The sequence below is a fragment of the Trachypithecus francoisi genome, unplaced genomic scaffold (assembly GCF_009764315.1).
Source record: "Trachypithecus francoisi isolate TF-2019V2 unplaced genomic scaffold, Tfra_2.0 Lachesis_group1, whole genome shotgun sequence".
NCBI classification, from domain to species: Eukaryota; Metazoa; Chordata; class Mammalia; order Primates; family Cercopithecidae; genus Trachypithecus; species Trachypithecus francoisi.
Window position 1 is genome coordinate 109,539,699 of NW_022681454.1, and position 21,184 is coordinate 109,560,882.

Consider the following 21,184-nt stretch of genomic DNA (forward strand, 5'->3'; position numbering starts at 1 on the left):
AAAGGGAGCTGGAGGAAAGAAATTTGAATAAATAGACATAATAAACACATTGGGATTTGTTCACCAAAGTCATCTGTTTTTTCTAAGAACTTATGAACTTGTTTTCTGTGATCAGAACATTATCTTCATAATTATAAAATTGATTGCTATAAGGTTGTCAATAAAGTAAATTGATTCTAAATAATGCAAATAGATTGCATCCATATGGAGAATTCTCCAGATTCTACATTTAAATAAAGGGGAAGGAGGGAAGAAGAAATATTAGACTTAAATGATAGAACGTAAAAATTATTAGTCTATTTATATCGCACACACGATTTGGGGAAATCTGCTTGTATTTTTAAGTCATGACTCTCATCTAGAAGAATCTGTTTCTTTTCTAGAAGGAATCTATGAAATATTGCGAAAATCATCTCATTTGGTTACAGAGGAAACAATTACATGGTGAACTATTAGATGAGTTGTATGACATCATTAACATTGACAATCATGCAAATATCCATGATGTTTCAGGTGCAATAAATCATATATGGTGCCTTTGTACTAGATTAATAATTTAATCCAAGAACAGAAGATATGCGAGAATGCCAAAAGAGGAGAAATCAACTTAGATTTTTTTTTTTTTGAGACGGAGTCTGGCTCTGTCGCCCAGGCTGGAGTGCGGTGGCCGGATCTCAGCTCACTGCAAGCTCCGCCTCCCAGGTTCACGCCATTCTCCTGCCTCCGCCTCCCAAGTAGCTGGGACTACAGGCGCCCGCCTCGTCGCCCGGCTAGTTTTTTGTATTCTTTAGTAGAGACGGGGTTTCACCGTATTAGCCAGGATGGTCTCGATCTCCTGACCTTGTGATCCGCCCGTCTCGGCCTCCCAAAGTGCTGGGATTACAGGCTTGAGCCACCGCGCCCGGCCTCAACTTAGCTTTTTAATAAAATTGTAATTTTTAATGCATTTCTCATTTTGCTTAGAAATTTCCTCAAGACCTTACAAAATTCAGGTCATGTACTATTGAAGATAAGATAAAAAGAGGGGGGAATAACTTAAAAATGTGTCCTCTTCGAATGATAATTATTTAACATACATTTTCTATACTTTGTGGCTATTCTTTTGAGTGCTGAAGGAGAATTAGACAATTTTATTAATGTTGATAACGAGATAACATTAATCAGCTTGGGCTATTTTCTTTTTGTTTTTGTTTTGCTTTTTGAGACAGGGTCTCCCTCTGTCACCCAGGCTGGAGTGCAGTAGTACAATTATGGCTCACTGCAGCCTCCACCTTCCGGGCTCAAGTGATCCTCCCACCTCAGCCTGCTGAGTAGCTGGAACTACAGACATGCACCACCATGCCCGACTAATTTTTAATTTTTTTTATAGAGATGGGTTCTCACTATGTTGCCCAGGCTGGTTGTGAGCTTCTGAGCTCAAGTGATCTGCCCACCTCAGCCTCCCACAGTACTGGGATTATAGGCATGAGTCACTGTGTCTGGCCAGCTTGGGCTATTTTTAGAAGGGTGGATATTACTCTGCTTTATTATATAATTAATATTATTTTATGAGTATATTCCAATACATTTTGCATCATTTGAGACTTCTAGGTATAAAAGCTAAGTCAGAAGTTGGATAGATGAATCTTAGAAGCTCGGAGGAAAGATCTGTGATTATGGTATGAAAAAGAACCAATTCCACTTCTTGACAAAGAAGGGAAGAATATTGATTTGTAGTGAGTGCCAAATGTTGCTGACAGATCAAAGAAGATAAATGCATCAACAAACCAACAGGAGTTTTACGTATAAATGTCCTGAGTAACTTTGGCAAGGGAAGTTTCAGTAGAGAAGCTGGGGCAGAAACCAGACGGGAGTGGTTTGAGGAGTAAATAAGAGATAAGGGGATGCAGTTAGCAAAAAAGATAGCTTTTTGAACATTTTGTCAGGAAATAAAAGTGCGGAGAATCCAGCATCTGGATAGGGAAGTTGGGATGAGAGAGTCTTGAACATGTTTACATTTTAATGGGAACAGTGCAAAAAGAGAGAGATTGGAGGTATGGGTTTCTGAAAAGGAAGGAAGTGATGGAGGAGGTGGTCTAGGAAGGGGAATTACCTATAGCCCGTGGGAAGGACAACATGCACATCAACACAGCTAAGGCAATCTCTGTAGGATACATACAGATACAGATAGGTTTGTAGATTTGGTAGGGAAAATTGAAGGGGGGTGTCAAGAAAAAGTTTCTCTGTGTAGAAGATGTGGCCAGAGTCGTTAGTGAGGATTTGAGGAAAAGGGCAAGGATTGAAGTATTGTTTGTGGAGAATGAGAGACAGAGAGGTCAATATTAGATTAGGCAAGTACTGATGACTGGGAATTTGTAGTATCATCAAACTCCTTAAATTTGTAAGAGTATCAAGTACATGAATATTACTCTCTAAAAATCAGAAATCAGGGATAATCTGTTTTGAGGGAAGGTATAAGAAAGATTTGACTCCTTTTCTTAGGTCCTCAGTTTTGGTTTGTGTCCTAATGACAGCATTTTCATGGCAAAATTTAAGAACACTTTTTACGTATGTATACATGTGCCAGCAAACCTGCACATTGTGCACATGTACCCTAGAACTTAAAGTAATAAAAAAAAAAACTTGGCCGGGCACGGTGGCTCAAGCCTGTAATCCCAGCACTTTGGAGGCCAAGACGGGCGGATCACGGGGTCAGGAGATCGAGACCATCCTGGCTAACACGGTGAAATCTCGTCTCTACCAAAAAATACAAAAACACTAGCCGGGCGAGGTGGCGGTTGCCTGTAGTCCCAGCTACTCGGGAGGCTGAAGCAGGAGAATGGCCTAAACCCAGGAGGCGGCGCTTGCAGTGAGCCTAGATCCGGCCACTGCACTCCAGCCTGGGCAACAGAGCACGACTCCGTCTCAAAAAAAAAAAAAAAAACTTTTTGATCTTGAAGAAAGGATTACTTTAGCACTCCAAAATATATGTCTTTTTTGCCATGACTGAAGAGACGCTGCTGCCCTTACCCAGGTGTCCTTAGGTAGGCACATTCTTTCTGCTCTGCTATGCATTCTTTGGACAGTAGAGTTAGACTGAAAGTGTTAAACAGGCCCAGAAGATGAAAGACTTCAGTTTGCTGACTTTGAATTATAAGAAGGTTAATATGTCCATTGAACTAGAAACTCTAAATTTCTGCTTCCCATGTGACTTTTAGGAGTGTTTACTTGAGGGCATAGAGCTTTTTATAAGACTGAAGGGATCTTTTAGTTCAGGTACTTAAATTTTTTTTTTTTTTTTTTTAGTTGCAAAACCGTTTTGAAAAATAAAACCTGGCATTAACAAAGAGAACTATTGTGACTGCAGTGGGCATGGGGGATATGGAACCCACCCACTTATCCCTCTTCTTTCCCATCCTCCTCATCCCACTTTCAGGAAGTTCCCCGGAGACATCCTCATTGAATCTGGTTGCTCCATTGAACATTGTTTGAAAAGTACAATTCTAGGTGATTACAACTGTATCGAATTTCAGTGAAACATGAAATTCTTAAGATAAATTAACTGTGGTTTGAGGATAGTTTTTTTCTTTACAATTAAAATAGGCAGGTTAGTATCTACTTTAACCTAAAGTATAAATTCTTATCTTACATTGATAATTTTAGTGATAGTAGATACTAATTTTATCAAGAAAGCTCAACAAAAACCACTGCTAAATATATTGCAAATCTGGGATTTGAAAAGTCAAGCCCTCCTTTTAATTAATTTTGCTGATCAGGATTACCAAAGTTCGTAAATGTGGAGTCCTTCACTAAGCTCATGAGTAGAACTGTTCTTCATTATCCTCAAAGGATAGATATATGACTGTGGCAGGGAGGATTAACTGCCTTGATCTTGAGCAGCCATGAAAGCATGTAGTATGAGTTACCAGGATGTTGCTTTTCCATTAAGGTATGACTTTGCCTAGGGCTGAAAACATCCATAAAGATGGGATAGAAGTTTTCGAGAAAACCACACTTTTTATGTTGGAAAGTGGAGTATTGATAAGGTAGAAAAGCCAAAATAAGAAATGGTTAAAAGAGGGTTAAACTTTAAAAAGAGGAGTATGAAGAACTTGCTGACAGAGTTATAAAGACAATTAAAGAGGGCAGTTTAACTTGAGTTATTGTTAATAGTTAGCAATGCAATTAGGTGGGTATTGTAACTTGGTTTTATATTTGATGAAATGGAGGCTCATACAGGTTAAGTAACTTGTCAAACTCATACTGCGAATCACCAGCAAATGTGGCAGAGCCAAAACTCAGATCCAGATCATTTTATTTTAAGACCAAAATAGGCTGGTGAAGTCAGACTGAACAAACAGACAGCTAGGATGAGACATAGTTGAGACTGGGAGAGACATAGCAAGAAAAGAGCTGGTCTTCAAAATCAGAGAGTGCTACTCAAGTCAAATACCTACAATGGCTCACTGAGAAAAAAGTGGCTTTGAGAGTCCAATGAAGGTTTATATCGTTAGAACCTGCTTCCTTTTTAGTCATTTCCTCACAACCTTCCCTCTAAATGTTATAATGATTAGAGGACTGCCTCTGCAGGGCTTAGGCCTCTTGGGACTTATGCCACCAAAAGCTGTTAATACTGAGGTCAGATAGGAAGATCTCTGGCTGGCTGAGGACTCCCCATGGTTTTCCTGGCTTTGGAAGTCTGGCTCATTGATTCGGGATGGGGGGCCCTTTCATTCTGAAACTCATTTCCTGCTGAAGGTGAAGCAACTCAGTCTGGCCAGTGTCCCTGCCATCTTCTATTCTGTTGTATATCCCTGAACCACACGTTAAGACCTGTACCTACTGGCACATGAAATCTTGTTCTAGTTATATAGAAGCAAATCACAAAAGGAAATGAGAATAATTAAAAGGGTTAAGTATGAAATCATATGGACCAGATATAAAATTTTGTCTCACGTTTTTAAAGGTTGTTTTCAAGACCTAGGAGGACCACTGGAATGACTGGAAGAAAATAGCGAAGACTAAACTTTTTAGATACTGGGGAATAGAATACCTTGCATTAACATGATTATTGATGAGTGTATATTTCTGTTTGCATATGATGCCAAAAATCTTTTGTATACTTCAGTGGTGTACTTCATACACATTGATTGTAATTCTAGAAATGCTAGTAATTCTCTATTATAGTTACTATGATGGTCATAGAATTAATTAAGGGTACAACAGTAACATTTGGGTTAATTATTATCAACCGTATTCTTTAGTGTTTAAAATTTTGCAAACAAATAAATAATAGAATAAACATAAATTTCCACAAACTTATATGAATCACAGTGATCTCCAATGTCTGTGTTGTAATTATATGCTTAGAGGCAAAACGTATAAAGAAATAGGAGCTTAGCCTGATCAGTGAACTCAATCTGAAAATACTGATCTCACAGAAAAGATCATGCCCTCCGCAGCATGAATCTGGCCCTCTTCACTTTGCTTTCCTCAGCTGGGGCTGTTCAGTGGTGCAAAGAAAACATTGTAAAATGCTTACAGTTTTTAGAAGTGCTTCTGAGTTCTTTAAATAATGGTAAGAGTTGCAAATCTTATAAGAAGGACCTATCACAGAAACGTTTTATTCAGTTGCACAGGGAATGGTGAACTCCAGTTACTGAGAGCTGCTCTAAAGAGAAATACTTATAAGAAAGGGGTACTGAAGTATTCATTATCATAAAACTTAAAGAGAACAAATATGTGTTTCATTGCACATCTAAACCTAATATCTGTAAAGGGGGTCTGTGGCAGCCAGCAGAGGGAGAAAGTGAAATTCTGCAGACAGATAAAAAGGAACTTTCAACACCCAGCTTATTTTTTTGGCAGAGATTCAATGCACTGGGAATTCTCCAGCAAAATGGGTTGCACTTGGCAGATCTGCAAATATGCATATTTCTGCTCAGTACAATCAGGCAAACATAGAGACTTCCAGAGGAACTAATTATCTTTTGTCTTTTTTACCTTGGAAAGAGGCAAATATTTGGAAGACAACTAGTAAGAGGTTTTAGAGGCAATGTTTAAAAAAATGTTGAAAGAGGATTCTATATTTAGCCTTCTTTTAAAAAGTTTTTAATACCCATTTGTGCTCCCAAAATAATTTATCATAATTGGCAGAAGCTCAAGTCATTTGGTTTATAATTTGAAGACTTTTGTTTATTATTTGCCATTTGCTTTTTTTGTTTGTTTGTTTGTTTGTTTTTAGATGGAGTCTTGCTCTGTCGCCAGGCTGGAGTGCAATGGCATGATCTCGGCTCACTGCAGCCTCCAACACCCGGGTTCAAGCAATTCTCCTGCCTCAGCCTCCCAAGTAGCTGGGATTACAGGCATAAGCCACCATACCCGGCTAATTTTTATACTTTTAGTAGAGACGAGGTTTCACCATGTTGGCCAGGAGTGCGCTTTTTTTTTTTTGAAGAGATGATATATCTCACTACGTTGCCCAAGCTGTACTTGAACTCCTGGGCTTAAGAGATCCTTCCACTTCAGCCTGTTGAATAGCTGGGACTATGGGTGCATGCCCACACCTGGGTGCCATTATCAATATATTTTTAAACAAACTCTGTTGCTATGTTTTCCCTTATTATGTTGTCATTGACACTAGGGAGAAGCTAAAGTTTCTCTATATAATATATTTTGTCAGGTCATTCAGATAAAAAAAGAAAAAAGCTATGTACATCAGATATTTAGAGAATTATTTGAGGTAGCTAGAAAAATAGTTTAAGTTTTTAAAGTGAGTTAGCTAAAAATACATCTATTTCATTGATTCTTATGCTCATAATTATGTCTTCTTTGTTGTTAAGAAGCTGATGTGGCACTTTAGGGACAGCAAGTGCAGTTCAAAACAAATTTTCCCCTTTCTGATGAATATTTTTTAAGTGACAACAATTGGAAAAAAGGAGGAACCGGGTATGTGGGCCAATTATTTCCGAACATTTATTTTCTATGAAAAGATGACCAAACCCTGATACCCTGATAAAACATATTACTTTAGAAGCCATTTAATCCTACTTCAAAGTTCCCAAGCAAAATTTCACTTGTGTAATATTGAATTTAAGAAAATCTAGTTGCCATTTTTTGAGTGGGGTAAGGGGCAGTATATATTATGATTTTCCTATCCTTCTCATTTTCTTATCTTTTAAGTGGGGAATCCCAAAGTAGAAATATGTATCCCTAGAAAAGTAATGTGAAGAATATCCCACAATTATGAGAGCTGGATAGAGGATAGCCCACACTATGCTTTCTAGAAGACCAAATTTGTGAGCAGCCTAATTTATTTTGGTATTTTTAGGAAGAAGTCAGCCATGTGACCAGAGTGAAGTAGAGATATGTGTTTGTAAATTAAATAATTTTTAGGTTCTAATCTCAGCTACTTGGGAGGCTAAGGTAGGAGGATAGCTAGAGCCCAGGAGTTCAAGTCCAGCCTGGGCAACATAGTGAGACCATGTATTTAAAATAAATAAATATTAAAAAATAATTTTCAGGTTCTAGAAATGACTACATCTAGGAAAACATGATGTAATGAATGCTGGTGGGGTGGGGTGGGGTGGGGGAAGCACTAGACTGAAAATCCCCTGAAATCTCTAAATTTTTTTCCAAATTTATAATTTTATGTTATAATATGTAGATGATTGCAACAAGGTACACTATATAGGCTCAGGATGCCTATGTAACAGTAAAAAACTCATGTTAGCTCAGGTGGTAAAGTGCAGTTTTTCATATCTATTGTTGCTAGGATCAATCCCTTTCTAACCATCCAAATTATTTGATAATAGCATAGTGCTATATTAAATATTACTTGAATATTAAAATGTATGTAAATGGCCAGTAATGAGTACTTAATTCCCTTTCTGTAATGTAGAGTTTTATGGCAAAATGTAGCTTATTGTAAAGGATTTTGACTAGTTCAATTATTTTTCCTGTTGACTATGTAAAGTCAATATTATCAGTCTCTCTGTGTTACTTAGGCTTGCCTTGAACTCCTGGGCTCAAGCAATCCTACCACCTCAACCTCCTGTACACAGTGTATTTTAATGTTAAAACAATTGAGTTAACTTTGTACTTTTACTTATTCTAAACTTTCTTAATACTGTGTTTCTGATCAGCATTAATTTTTTTTTTTTTTTTTGAGACGGAGTCTCGCTCTGTCGCCCAGGCTGGAGTGCTGTGGCCGGATCTCGGCTCACTGCAAGCTCCGCCTCCCGGGTTCACGCCATTCTCCTGCCTCAGCCTCCCGAGTAGCTGGGACTACAGGCGCCCGCCAGCTCGCCCGGCTAGTTTTTTTTTTTTTGTATTTTTTAGTAGAGACGGGGTTTCACCGTGTTAGCCAGGATGGTCTCGATCTCCTGACCTCGTGATCCGCCCGTCTCGGCCTCCCAAAGTGCTGGGATTACAGGCTTGAGCCACCGCGCCCGGCCAGCATTAATTTTTGAATAATACATTTTGAAACTATATGTTGTTGAATTTTGCTCAGTTAAGTTTTGGAATCTGTATATGAGTTTAATACCTTGAATTCTCTGGATGGTTAAAAAATCTCTTTATAGCCTCTATTTCCCTCATTTGTACAGGTTTACAGATTGCCTCATCTATAAACTTATTAGATATGCATCATAAAGTATATCTTGTTAGATATACTTATTTTTGTTCAGTAACCTGAGAGCCCTATTTGGAAATCATAGAGAAGTTATAACATAGTGCATGGACTAGAGTTTGAAAGAGATCCAAAACTTATAAAAATGAGTCAATTTGACATGGAATTTAGATAAATACAGCATCTTTGAAATATTTTTTCTATATATATATATTTAATATTAGAGAACTTTCATGGATATTTATCCTGTCTTTTTTTTGATGGGAATATTTTGTTGAGTAGTAGTAACATCTATAGTTCTTACTTTCTACTAAGGAACTCAGGCACATCACACTTTGAGATAGATTATTTTCGAGTTTCTTTTTAGGTAGATTTTTATTATCCTCATTTTGTGAAAGTGGAAACTGGGGCTTCTGTAACTTGTTTGGGTCACATCAGTGGTGGTTCAAATAGACTTCAAATCCACCTGTCTGACTCCAAAACTCATGCTTTTCATCATGAAGTCAAACTGTAACTTACGTATCTGAATACATCTATAATTGTTTTATATAAAGATAATGATGACTCAAGCCTGTAATCCCAGCACTTTGGGAGGCCGAGACGGGCGGATCACGAGGTCAGGAGATCGAGACCATCCTGGCTAACACGGTGAAACCCCGTCTCTACTAAAAAAAATACAAAAAAGTAGCCGGGCGAGCTGGCGGGCGCCTGTAGTCCCAGCTACTCGGGAGGCTGAGGCAGGAGAATGGCGTGAACCCGGGAGGCGGAGCTTGCAGTGAGCTGAGATCCGGCCACTGCACTCCAGCCCGGGCGGCAGAGCGAGACTCCGTCTCAAAAAAAAAAAAAAAAAAAAAAAGATAATGATGAAAAACCCATTTGTGTTACTGTTATTATATCAGTCATTTACAAAATTGATGTAGGATAAAATTACGTGTGCATATGGTATCAAAGGGAACTAAAATCTGGCTGGGCATCGTGGCTCATGCCTGTAATCCCAGCACTTTGGGAGGCCGAGGCGGGGGGATCACTTGAGGCCAGGAGTTGGAGACCAGCCTGGCCAACATGATGAAACCCCGTCTCTACTAAAAATATTAAAAAATTAGCCAGGTGTGGTGGTACTTGCCGGTAATCCCAGCTACCCAGGAGGCTGAGGTAGAAGAATCACTCGAACCTGGAGGCAGAGGTTGCAGTGAGCCGAGATGGCGCCACTGCACTCCAGTCTAGGTGACAGAGCAAGACTCCATCTCAAAAAAAAAAAAAAAATAATGAACTAAAATCTGATTTTTCCCTTCTTTGCTTACTTTTCTTTCTGTGATCTGACGAAAACAAAAGGACCCAGCCCATGTGGCTTCACACTGGGAAGAAGAAGCACTCACTGTTTCCTAAAATTTAGAGCTAGAAGGGGCTGGAAAGAGCCAATCCTACCCCTGATTTTTTAGAATCAAATTCCTGTATCACAGTTGAAATGATTGTCAAAGGTAAGAACGTAATGTTTGTCTGTTGAGGGAAAAAGTCTGTTGGGGATACCTGAAGGAATAGGTGAATTTGAAGATGTGAATTCTATTTTTGGAAAGCTTAATGCAGCAGAGGCTGATATAATGGCAAGTGACGGCTGCTTCTGGGGCTGAGTCCCATGACTACCGCTTTCTCCTGAATAGTTACTGGAAAATACATCTAGACTAAAGTTTATGACCAAATTTAGGGCCTGTATGTTCTGATTTTCCCTGGATAATAAGGCTGTGAGTTCTACTTAATTGAATTGAGTTACAGAAATTAGATTATCATGCCTTTCCTAGTTGTTATTGTTCTTTATACAACTTACATGTTTTTTAGAGCAGGAATCTTCTTTAACTTCAAGATCCTCAGGGACTCAATGTTCATGATGGGAGCTCAGCAAATGTACTGGGATAGACAGAGAAATGGTATTTGTGTATGTCAAACTTGATCTAAAGACCACTTTACCAAGAACATCAGGCCCAACAGAAAAGTAAGACTTTAAATAGATGTTTTTAAAGGATGAATTTCAAAGAAAAGTACAAAATGGGGTCTATTTTAAACTTCAAAGACTGGTAGCAAGATAGTATGAATTATTTTCTCATTTGGGTGGGCACAGTGGCTCATCCCTATAGTCCCAACACTTTGGGAGGCCGAGTTGGGTAGATCACTTGAGTCCAGGAGTTCAACACCAGCTTTGGCAAGGGGGTGAATCCCCGTCTCTACGAAACATATAAAAAAAAAATTAGCCGGGCATGGTCACATACACCTGTAGTCCCAGCTACTTAGAAGGCTGAGATGGGAGGAGCCCTTGAGCCTGGGAGGATGAGGCTGTAGTGAGTCGAGACTGCTCCACTGTACTCCAGCCTGGGCAACAGAGCAAGACTCTTTCAATAAATAAATAAGTAAATAATAAATAAATATTTTCTTCAGTTTATTTTGGGATTTAATCTTGTGTTTGCTTTCATTATTGAGGCTTTGCAATTTTGTTTCTGGGCACATAAATTTGCTTAGTATAATTATTATACAAGTATATACTTACTATAACATTTGCCTTTTATCACAGAATTTTATACATGGAACATAAAAAATTAATATATGCAAAAACTTTTCCATTCCTGCGTAACTCTTTAGTGTTTTTAATTGTCAGATATTATTGATATTTAGATGCTGCATTGAGAAAAACTGTTTTGTGAGTTTAAGATAAAAAGTTATTGTTAAACTACCTAGTAAAAATATGTTTGTTTTATAGCTCAAACAGCCCATTTACTTCTGAATTTTGATTGTTATAATTCCTGAATTAATAAACCCGTCACATGAATCTGTAGGATTTTTGTGTTCTGACATGGTTCTGGTGAGGAAATGGACTAGTATTAAACCTAATAGTTTATGGATATAAGTGACAAAAATCTGCCTTTTTCAGTTATTGAAAGTTGCTGCACTAAATGCACTATGCTAAAGCATCTTAATAACTGAGCAGGACTGTGAGCCTCAGTGATAGAAAATAGGAGAATGTGGGGTTATTAATCAAAATCACCTTTAATGTGCATCATAATTCTATACCTAAACTACAGTTATGAAGCAGAGGAAATGGATCTGTGAAAACTTGAATGATCAATGCATAAATAAAATTCCTGCCTTTAATCTATTAAATATTTAAGTATTTCAATGAAACAATTGTAGTCTGTACATTTGGTAGCAGTTTGGATAGCGATGTTACTGCGAGTAAAAGTGTCAACTTTCTACCAAGATCTCATTCTCCTTAATGGCTGGGATTGAGTCACTTTAATAGCTCCCATTCCTAGCACAAGGTCGGACACATTAAAAAAGTAAAAAAGCAAACAAAACCCCAAAACTCTGATACACATTTGTCAGATAAATGAATAGGTGAGGATTTATGAGAATATATTCAACCAGTATAATAGCATCAGGATTTTCTATTCAATGTATTTTGATAAGCAATTCAATGATCAAATTATATATCTTCTTATTATATATAAAGTACTGTGATAGGTACTTCAATGGCATTAGGATGTCTTAAACAGGGCCCTGATTTTAAGGAACTTAGAATCATAAAGAAAATATATAGGGACAACTTAAATTCCAGTGCTATAAATGCTATGGGAGCAGAGAGGCATGGCTTGAATAAAGACCAGTGGATGTTCTGGAAATGAGGAAAAGCGTATGCAAAGGCAGGGGGATGTGTGAAACATGCAAATTCCACAGCAACAAGTCATTCCGGATAGCTACACCTCAGGGTTTGTGGACAAGATAGGTTTGAGTTGTGGTGTCCAGAAACCACACAATTACTTTATGCTACCAATTTTCTGCTAAAGTGACAAGTGCCACAGTGAAAAAGAGCTTCTCACAGACTCTTTATTGATACTCTCTTGGATCTAAAACGCATTCCTTTTCATATTACATCCTGGTCAATTCCACAAACTTTTAATGCTCCCAACTTCCAATGTTGTTGCTTTTCCTCCTATTTGAGATTTTGCTTTATAACTTTAGATTTGATATCCTGAAGCAATATACTTATCCTCCACCACCAACACTACCATGATTGGTATTCCTGCAGCTGATACAAACTGTAGGACTACATTGGAGGTAAAATTGGAAAGAAAAAAATGTGGAGCTCAGATCATGAGGGACCTTTATTCCATGTGTTACATGTTGAAAGTCTAAAGAGAAAGAAGTAGCATTGACAATAAACCTCAACTGTTTGGATATTAAGATATATTATTAGATGACATACATATCTTGGGGATTTATCATGGTTCAGCACTGAATCCTTACTTTGCAGGCTCAGAAACTAAGTCTTTCAGTGCACTAGGAAGAGAGTAGTCTCTTAGAGGTGAATTCACATTAAGTAACTTCACAGGAAGTGATGTATAATATGGACTTTCAATGTATTGTCACATAAAATTTGAATAGTTGTGCCAAATTAATTTGGTGTTCTGACTTTATGGGTCAATAAAACTATGTGGGAACAAAATATTAACCAAAAGATTTTTATATAAGCACGAGAACAGAAGAAGGGGAAAAAATAATTAATTTGATTGTCAATGGCATCAGCCTAGTACCTCAAAGCACTACCTGTATAAAAAAGATGATCTGGCTACCAGGATTGGAGTGCTGGAGATTTGGGGCCTGCTCATTGCTTCCCTTGCTTGGACTGGCACTATCAACATCTTTCTTCTCTGACCCTGCTTTACCTGTCAGTTCTTTACTTATGCTTTTAGTCAAAGCATTCTTCTGAGTAGTCACCTATTCAAAAGGTAAATGGGTTTTATTATACAGGCCATCTGATTGATTAGGGGCAGCTTCCTGGAAGAGTCTTGAGAAGGGCTCTGAGCTCAGCCAAGCTCAATGGATTAGCGTGCTCCCGAGGTGATGGTTGAAGTCTGCCCAGGCTCAGGGAGGGTGGAATGAAGATAGCTTGATGCATTTGCCAGCCTTGCATAAATAATTCAGGTTATGAAAGCACCTGAAAGAACGTAAGTGGGAAAGTGACATGAACAAGTTTTAATTTAGTGAAAAAAAAAAAAAGATGATCAAGTCACCTTCCCAGATTTGTCGCACCCACCCTCACTCTGAATGTAAACTATTTGACAGTAGTCGGGAGATGTGGCGGAAACATCCAAGTCCGGACACTAGTTTTCTATGATCGCCTTCACCATGGCTGCTGCATTTATTGTCTGAGTGAATATTATTTTTCCTGTTTGAAGAATAGAGAGGAGAATGATGCCACACTAACAAATAAAACTAAAAAGCATGATAGTAATATTAATGATGCAATCTGCTGTCTTCTTAAGTGTTTTGAATGTTATTTGGCATATCAACAGAATGAATAGTTTTGGATTGCAAATGATTTTTTGTATCCTTTAATTTTCATGCTATTTGCTTTCTGTTTTTGAAAATTTGTTGAAGATTTTCCATGACAGTTTGTTTTTCTAAATTCCCACTTGTTTGTTTGCTTGGCTGTTGTCTATTTGGCTACTTCTGGAACATGGAATTCATGTTTGCATATGATTATATCTGCATAATTATTTGAGTTTATATATAGCTAATCAGGGGTGGTAATATGCTCTGCTTTAATTGACCCCTGATTACTTCTGCTTTCTATGGATTTTCTATTTTCTTTCACTTTTTAGTTAATAAAGATTTATTTATCATTTTCCATATGCAAATACCCTTTTAGGCCTGACTAAAGCAGAACTTTTCTCAGCTTAGAATAAATTTCCTAGTATACTGGAATATGCATACTAATATTGTCTTTCAGTCTTAGCTCCATATTGACCATTGGCAATAGCATCTTTTGTATTAGATGGATTTATAGGTGATAGTGAAGACTTGTAGCAGTTATATGGAGAGGGGTATAGCATTAAAGCAATTTATTATTTTATAATTTGTACTTTGATTAGCATTACTCATCCCTTTTTTTTTTTTGAGACGGAATCTCGCTCTGTCGCCCAGGCTGGAGTGCAGTGGCCGGATCTCAACTCACGGCAAGCTCCGCCTTCCGGATTTACGCCATTCTTCCGCCTCAGCCTCCCGAGTAGCTGGGACTACAGGCGCCTGCCACCTAGCCCGGCTAGTTTTTTGTATTTTTTAGTAGAGACGGGGTTTCACCGTGTTAGCCAGGATGGTCTCTATCTCCTGACCTCGTGATCCGCCCGTCTCGGCCTCCCAACGTGCTGGGATTACAGGCTTGAGCCACCGCGCCCGGCCAGCATTACTCATCTTTTATCTCTTTATCACAGTTATTTTTATTTGTAAATGTTAACTATTTTTAATGTTTATAAAAACAAGCATTATTTTAAATTAAAAACTCTATAGAAACTCGCTCATTGATGGTCATTAATGTCGGTTGAAGTCCAACGTGTCAGGTAAGGAAATAAAACAATTGGTTTATTTTATGAAGGCCAATTTAATATAATTAATGTATATACTAATGTTCATATATATTTATTTTTAATGTGCCTAAGTATTAACAGTGTGAGATACATAGAACTTTCAACATTATCATTATTTTTCCTAAGACAAATGAAATAAGTATAATACCAAATTTATCTTCCTAAACAAAAACTAACAAGCAGAAAATTCATAAACCAGCATTTTATTCAAACTCCTGTCATATAAAATAGTCATGTCTTTGCTTTAATTTTACTAAGTGTTTTGCAAATGTAGCAAACTGTGGCCAAACTAATGTTCCAGTTGAGAAATACAAAAGTGAACTTTAAGTGCATTATATCTGCCATTAATGAAAATGGAACATCTTAAGGCAAGAATAAATATCACTTTGATTAGTGAATCTGTCAGCCTAACTATAGCTTTTCTTTCTTGCAGGTATTAATAATTTATTATATTTAGAGTTGAATAATAATTTATTACATTTAGAGTTGAATAATAATTTATATACTTAGAGTTGAATAATAACATTATGGAATTTTAGGTTTCCTGGGAAGGGCCTTTTCAGATCATTTGGTCCAATGATATTATTTTAAGTATTATAGGAGTAAAAGTTCTTCCTCTCTACAGTTAGTGGCAAAATTAGGTCTAGAACTCGTGTCTCTCGCCTCTAAGCCCAGGACTCTTTTTCACCACTCTATATTGCCTCTGATTTATATGGTATGTAATATCCATTAATCCTTTATAAGACACAAAGTCAATCTGCATTTGTAATGTTTAATAAGAAGACTCAACTCATTCTTCTTTTGAACCAATGTTTATAAAACATATTGTGTGCTGGCAACAACTACTGAGATAGTTTTAGGGAAAGACATGATCTCATGACATTAGAGTGGGAAATGTCCATATATACTGCCTTCCTATAGCCAAATAAAATGTGTTTCCTATCAAAAAACCAATCAGTTAAGAAATAATAAATGTTTCCAAAATATTATACATATACCAGAGGATGTAGAATGTAACACTAAAGGGACAAAATGCATTTTATGTCTATGTTTTAAAAATCTGAACAAAGTACAACAGTCTTTAAGGATCTTTGATTGTTTAAACATACATTTTACTTTTACTTACAAATTGAACATTAATCTCTTAAATTATCTTGGATTTCCACAGGATTTACCATATTAGTTATAAATAGTGTGCAATTCAGCACAGATAAGCCATGTATTTGCTTACTTTCCTTATATAGTGTGTATTTTCATACTGCCATCAAGGATGGTCTGTTCTATTCTTATTTTAGTTGAACCCTCATATTCACTATACTGTATTGCACACACATGTACTTGATGATCAAGGATGCCCTCTTGTGCCTCACCTCCCACTTTTATTGTTTTGAATGCCAAATAGAAAATAGTTGAATTTTATATTTAAAGTTAAACCTAAATAAAAGCTGTTGTATAGCTCATGGATCTCTGATAAAATATTCAAGGAATTTTATTTATTTAAACACATCGTGTTATTAGAGCGTTTTTAATGGTGATTAGTCCAAATGAATAATTTTATGTATTTTTTTTCTTTCTTTCTTTTTATTTTATTTTATTTTTTTGAGACAGGGTTTCGGTCTATTGCCCAGGCTGGAGTGCAGTGGTGCGATGTTGGCTCAAACTAATCCTCTCATCTCAGCCTTCCAAGTAGCTGGGACTACAGGCATGTGCCATGCCCTGCTAATTTTTGTATTTTTTGTAGAGACAGGGTTTTGCCATGTTGCCCAGGCTGGTCTTGAATTCCTGAGCTCGGGCAATTCTCCTGCCTTGGCCTCCCAAAGTGCTGGGATTACAGGCATGAGCCAATGCACCCGGCTGATTCTGTGTGTTATTTTCTTATGAGAAATATTTTCTGCATTAGATTTCTTTCTTTCTTTTTTTTTTTTGAGACGGAGTCTCACTCTGTCACCCAGGCTGGAGTGCAGTGGCGGGATCTCGGCTCACTGCAAACTCCGCCTCAGCCTCTCGAGTAGCTGGGACTACAAGCCCCTGCCACCACGCCCGGCTCATTTTTTGTATTTTTAGTAGAGACGGGGGTTTCACTGTGTTAGCCTGGATGGTGCATTAGGTTTCTTTAGGGTTTTTTTTTTTTTTTTTTTTTACTGTTCTATAATCTGACATTTCTAAAAGTAAAAATAATTTTGAGGATTGTGAGGTACCATTCCTCTAATTATTTTTTAAAGAGATGGGGTCTTGCCATATTGCCTAGACTGGAGTGCACTGGCAATTCACAGGTGCAATCATAGCACACTACAACCTCAAACTCCTGGGTTCAAGCTATCCTCCAGCCTCAGCCTCCAATGTAGCTGGGACTATAGACACATGCCACTGCACTTGACTTCTGATTTTTTTCAGAACTTAAAGGGAGAATTTAAAATACTTTTCTATTTTTGTTGTATTATCCACTACTTTTTTTTTTTTTTTTTTTTTGAGACGGAGTCTGGCTCTGTCGCCCAGGCTAGAGTGCGGTGGCCGGATCTTAGCTCACTGCAAGCTCCGCCTCCCAGGTTCACGCCATTCTCCTGCCTCCGCCTCCCAAGTAGCTGGGACTACAGGCGCCCGCCACCTCGCCCGGCTAGTTTTTTGTATTTTTTAGTAGAGACGGGGTTTCACCGTGTTAGCCAGGATGGTCTCTATCTCCTGACCTTGTGATCCGCCCGTCTCGGCCTCCCAAAGTGCTGGGATTACAGGCTTGAGCCACCGCGCCCGGCCGTTAATCCACTACTTTTTCCTGTTTTTTAAATGTTTATTATCATGGCTGCTAAGAAAAGTTTGTTACTTTTTCATTGTCAAATGTCAAATAGCATGGTCTTCTATGGATACTACTTAGAATTTATAGTAATTAGGCTTTAATTCATTTGTCTTTGAATATATTTGTCTGGGAACTGACATCTGACAGGTACCAGATGGAATAAAACTCTGGGCCGGGCGCGGTGGCTCAAGCCTATAATCCCAGCACTTTGGGAGGCCGAGACGGGCGGATCACAAGGTCAGGAGATCGAGACCATCCTGGCTAACATGGTGAAACCCCATCTCTACTAAAAAATACAAAAAACTAGCCGGGCGAGGTGGCGGGCGCCTGTAGTCCCAGCTACTCGGGAGGCTGAGGCAGGAGAATGGCGTAAACCCGGGAGGCGGAGCTTGCAGTGAGCCAGGATCCGGCCACTACACTCCAGCCTGGGTGACAGAGCGAGACTCCGTCTCAAAAAAAAAAAAAAAAAAAAAAAAAAAGGAATAAAACTCTGGTCTGAAAGAAGTTTCTGATGCTCCAGTGCTGTTTAGCATTATGGCCTTGAACAACTGACTAACATCTTTGGACCTGTTTCCTGAATTGTTAAATGAAGAAGTAGAACTGGATAACTTCTAAAGTTCCTTTTGATTCAAATATTATAATTCTTGAAATTGTAGGGCTACTCTAACTCGTCTTAGGTGTGCCCACATACACCAGTCTCTAGAACCTTTGGTTTCCTTTAACTGCAGATTTACAGAGAGTAGACTGGCTCTTTCTTTGAGAGTTTTTAGGACAGAAAGCATTTTTTTGAGTAGATCTGTATTGAGCTGCACTTTAGTTATCTTCATACTAACTTCTGTAATTTTCTTAAGTGGTTGTTCAATCCGCCTCTTCATGTAGCCCAAGGGTCCTATATATGGCTCACGGTGTCACATTCAATCTGTGACTGGGTTTTTTTTACTATCCACGTGGGCCACATTTAACAAAATAATTGACAAGGAATATTTACCAACAATGAAATCCTGTTCATCTGATTCAGCCCAACTAGGCTGAATTTTGAAAAACTTTTACCTTCAGCAATGTTCTCAATACTTTGTAGAAAAATGATACAAAGAAGTAAAAGACAGGTGATTTGATTTAAATATATGACAGTGCATTCAATAATGTAGTTCTGCTAGGAAATATTTGAGACAGTAGCATAGACTGTTCAGCCTTGTGTGACAGAGTCAAAGATGGGGTAAGTCAATTATTTTGAACAAAGGTTTCATATAGAGCTTATTTGAATAGGAAAAGGAAGGTCCTAGAAGCTTGATGTAATAATCAATGTAAACAATTCAGTCTTGATGTTGTATTTAAAGTATTTAGCTATGGTCAAAACCTGAAAAACAGCTTTAATTGAAAATGACTCTTTAATATTCCTTGTCACTGATACCAGCCTAGCAAAACCCAAGATACAGTAGAAGAGGAAATAAAGTTCTTATTTTAGGTTATCTCCTCTGTTTCTATTATTACAAAAGATAAGTTGTTTTTACTGTGTCTTAAAAGGAAATATAGTATCTTAATAATGCTAGGATTTTTTTTCTAGCTACAAAAAATACCTTGAATTTATTATTAGACATGTGTAGATTTAAATGTCACAAGATATGTACTTCCAAAATAGAGGTGCAGTTTCATCAATCAGCATACTGTAGTGGACACGTTATTCTATCTTTAGCATTTTTATATTTTGACATTTAGTAGCACTAGATTCAAAGCTAATCCCACTCAACACATAGCACTAAATTTGACATCAGTGAAATTAAATATATTTATGTTCCAATACTTTGAAAATTGCTCTAAGGGATGAAATTGGAGAGTTATTTTAAAATGTTTTTAATGTTGTTGCTTCATTGCCTTTTTCAAATATAATGGGAAAACAATTGCCCTAGTAGAGTGCTGCATGTAGTGAGTACTAAATCTGTGAACTAAAATGTTAAGCTCTATACTGTGGAATTCCTTTCAAAATGATTATAAAGCTAAATGTTGCTGTATTTTTTTTTTTTTAAATGAGCACCTGTCTAATGAAATCCCCCAAAATAACAAGCGCAAGTGATACATAAAGTTGGGGAAAAATAACATGAGCTAGATATTTTTGAAAAGAAAGACTGTCTTTTACAAATATGAATTAGATATTAAGCAAAAAATTCATGACAGCTCTAAAATTAGAATGTTCATTTTAAGTACTCCCAAAGGGCCAACTGCTGAAATTTGAACAGCGAAATGAACAAAATGGGAACTGAAATATTAACATTAAGCAATCTCTTGAGTAAAGCTGTAAAAAATAGTATTGGTCACTTTTACTATGTTGTTAAGTTTTAGATATTGGAATAGAGAGGAGGGAGGAATTTGGAAAGGAATATAATAAAACGCCCAAATTCTTGGAATTTGATTCAAACCAAAAGGAAATGATCTCTGAAATTCAGTACGGATTTTAAAACAATAATTCTTTCAGTTTAAAGTGAAACACTTTAGTTGCACCTCTGTTTTAATAATTTGGAAGATAATTCTGTAAGTCCCAGTGTAAAAAATGAAGAATGATATATAAAAATGATTTTAAAGTTAGTTAAAAAGGTGAAGATATACTGACATTTTAAAACTAAGGACTCTTTTAGATTTCTTGAAACATCTCGAAAAGATGTGAGCTGGCTGGGCACAGTGGCTCACATCTGTAATCCCAGCACTTTGGGAAGCTGAGGCGGGGGGATCACGAGGTCAGGAGTTCAAGACCAACCTGGTCAACATGGTGAAATCCTGTCTCTACTAAAAATACAAAAATTAGCTGGGCATGGTGGTGGGTGCCTGTAATCCCAGCTACTCGGGAGGCTGAGGCGGAGAATTGCGTGAACCTGGGAGACGGAAGCTGCAGTGAGCCGAGATTGCACCACTGCACTCCAGCCTGGGAGACAGAGTGAGACTCCATCTCAGAAAAAAAAAAAAAAAAAGAAAAAAAAAAGAAAAAAAAGATGTGAGCTGTATATTCATGGATAACATTTCATCTTAGATAACCAGTACATATTCTGGCTACTCCTGGGTGAGAAAACAGCTTTTTAAAAGCTGACTTGTCAATATTATGATAGCCCCATTTAGAAAACAGTAAAATACTTAATAATAAGGAAATTGTTAAATTATGAAATACCTATGAAATGAGATATTATGTAGCTATTTAAAAGTAGCTTTTAAAGAAATTGTAATGACAGGAAAAAAGTCCACTACCAATAATGTTAAAATTTAGGATGCAAAAAAGTGTATCCAACATGCTCTCAACTCTATTATTTATATGCATAGAAAAATGCAAAAGAAATACATATATAACAGTAGTGGTTTTTATCTGGATACATAGAATTTTTCTTTATAATT

At 37.3% G+C, this 21,184-nt stretch overlaps 1 protein-coding gene across 20 annotated transcripts in view; it reads left to right on the forward strand.

Moving 5' to 3' along the window:
* ANK2 (ankyrin 2) overlaps window positions 1-21,184 on the forward strand; it is a 715,648-nt gene that overhangs the window by 226,383 nt on the left and 468,081 nt on the right. The window lies entirely within an intron of this gene.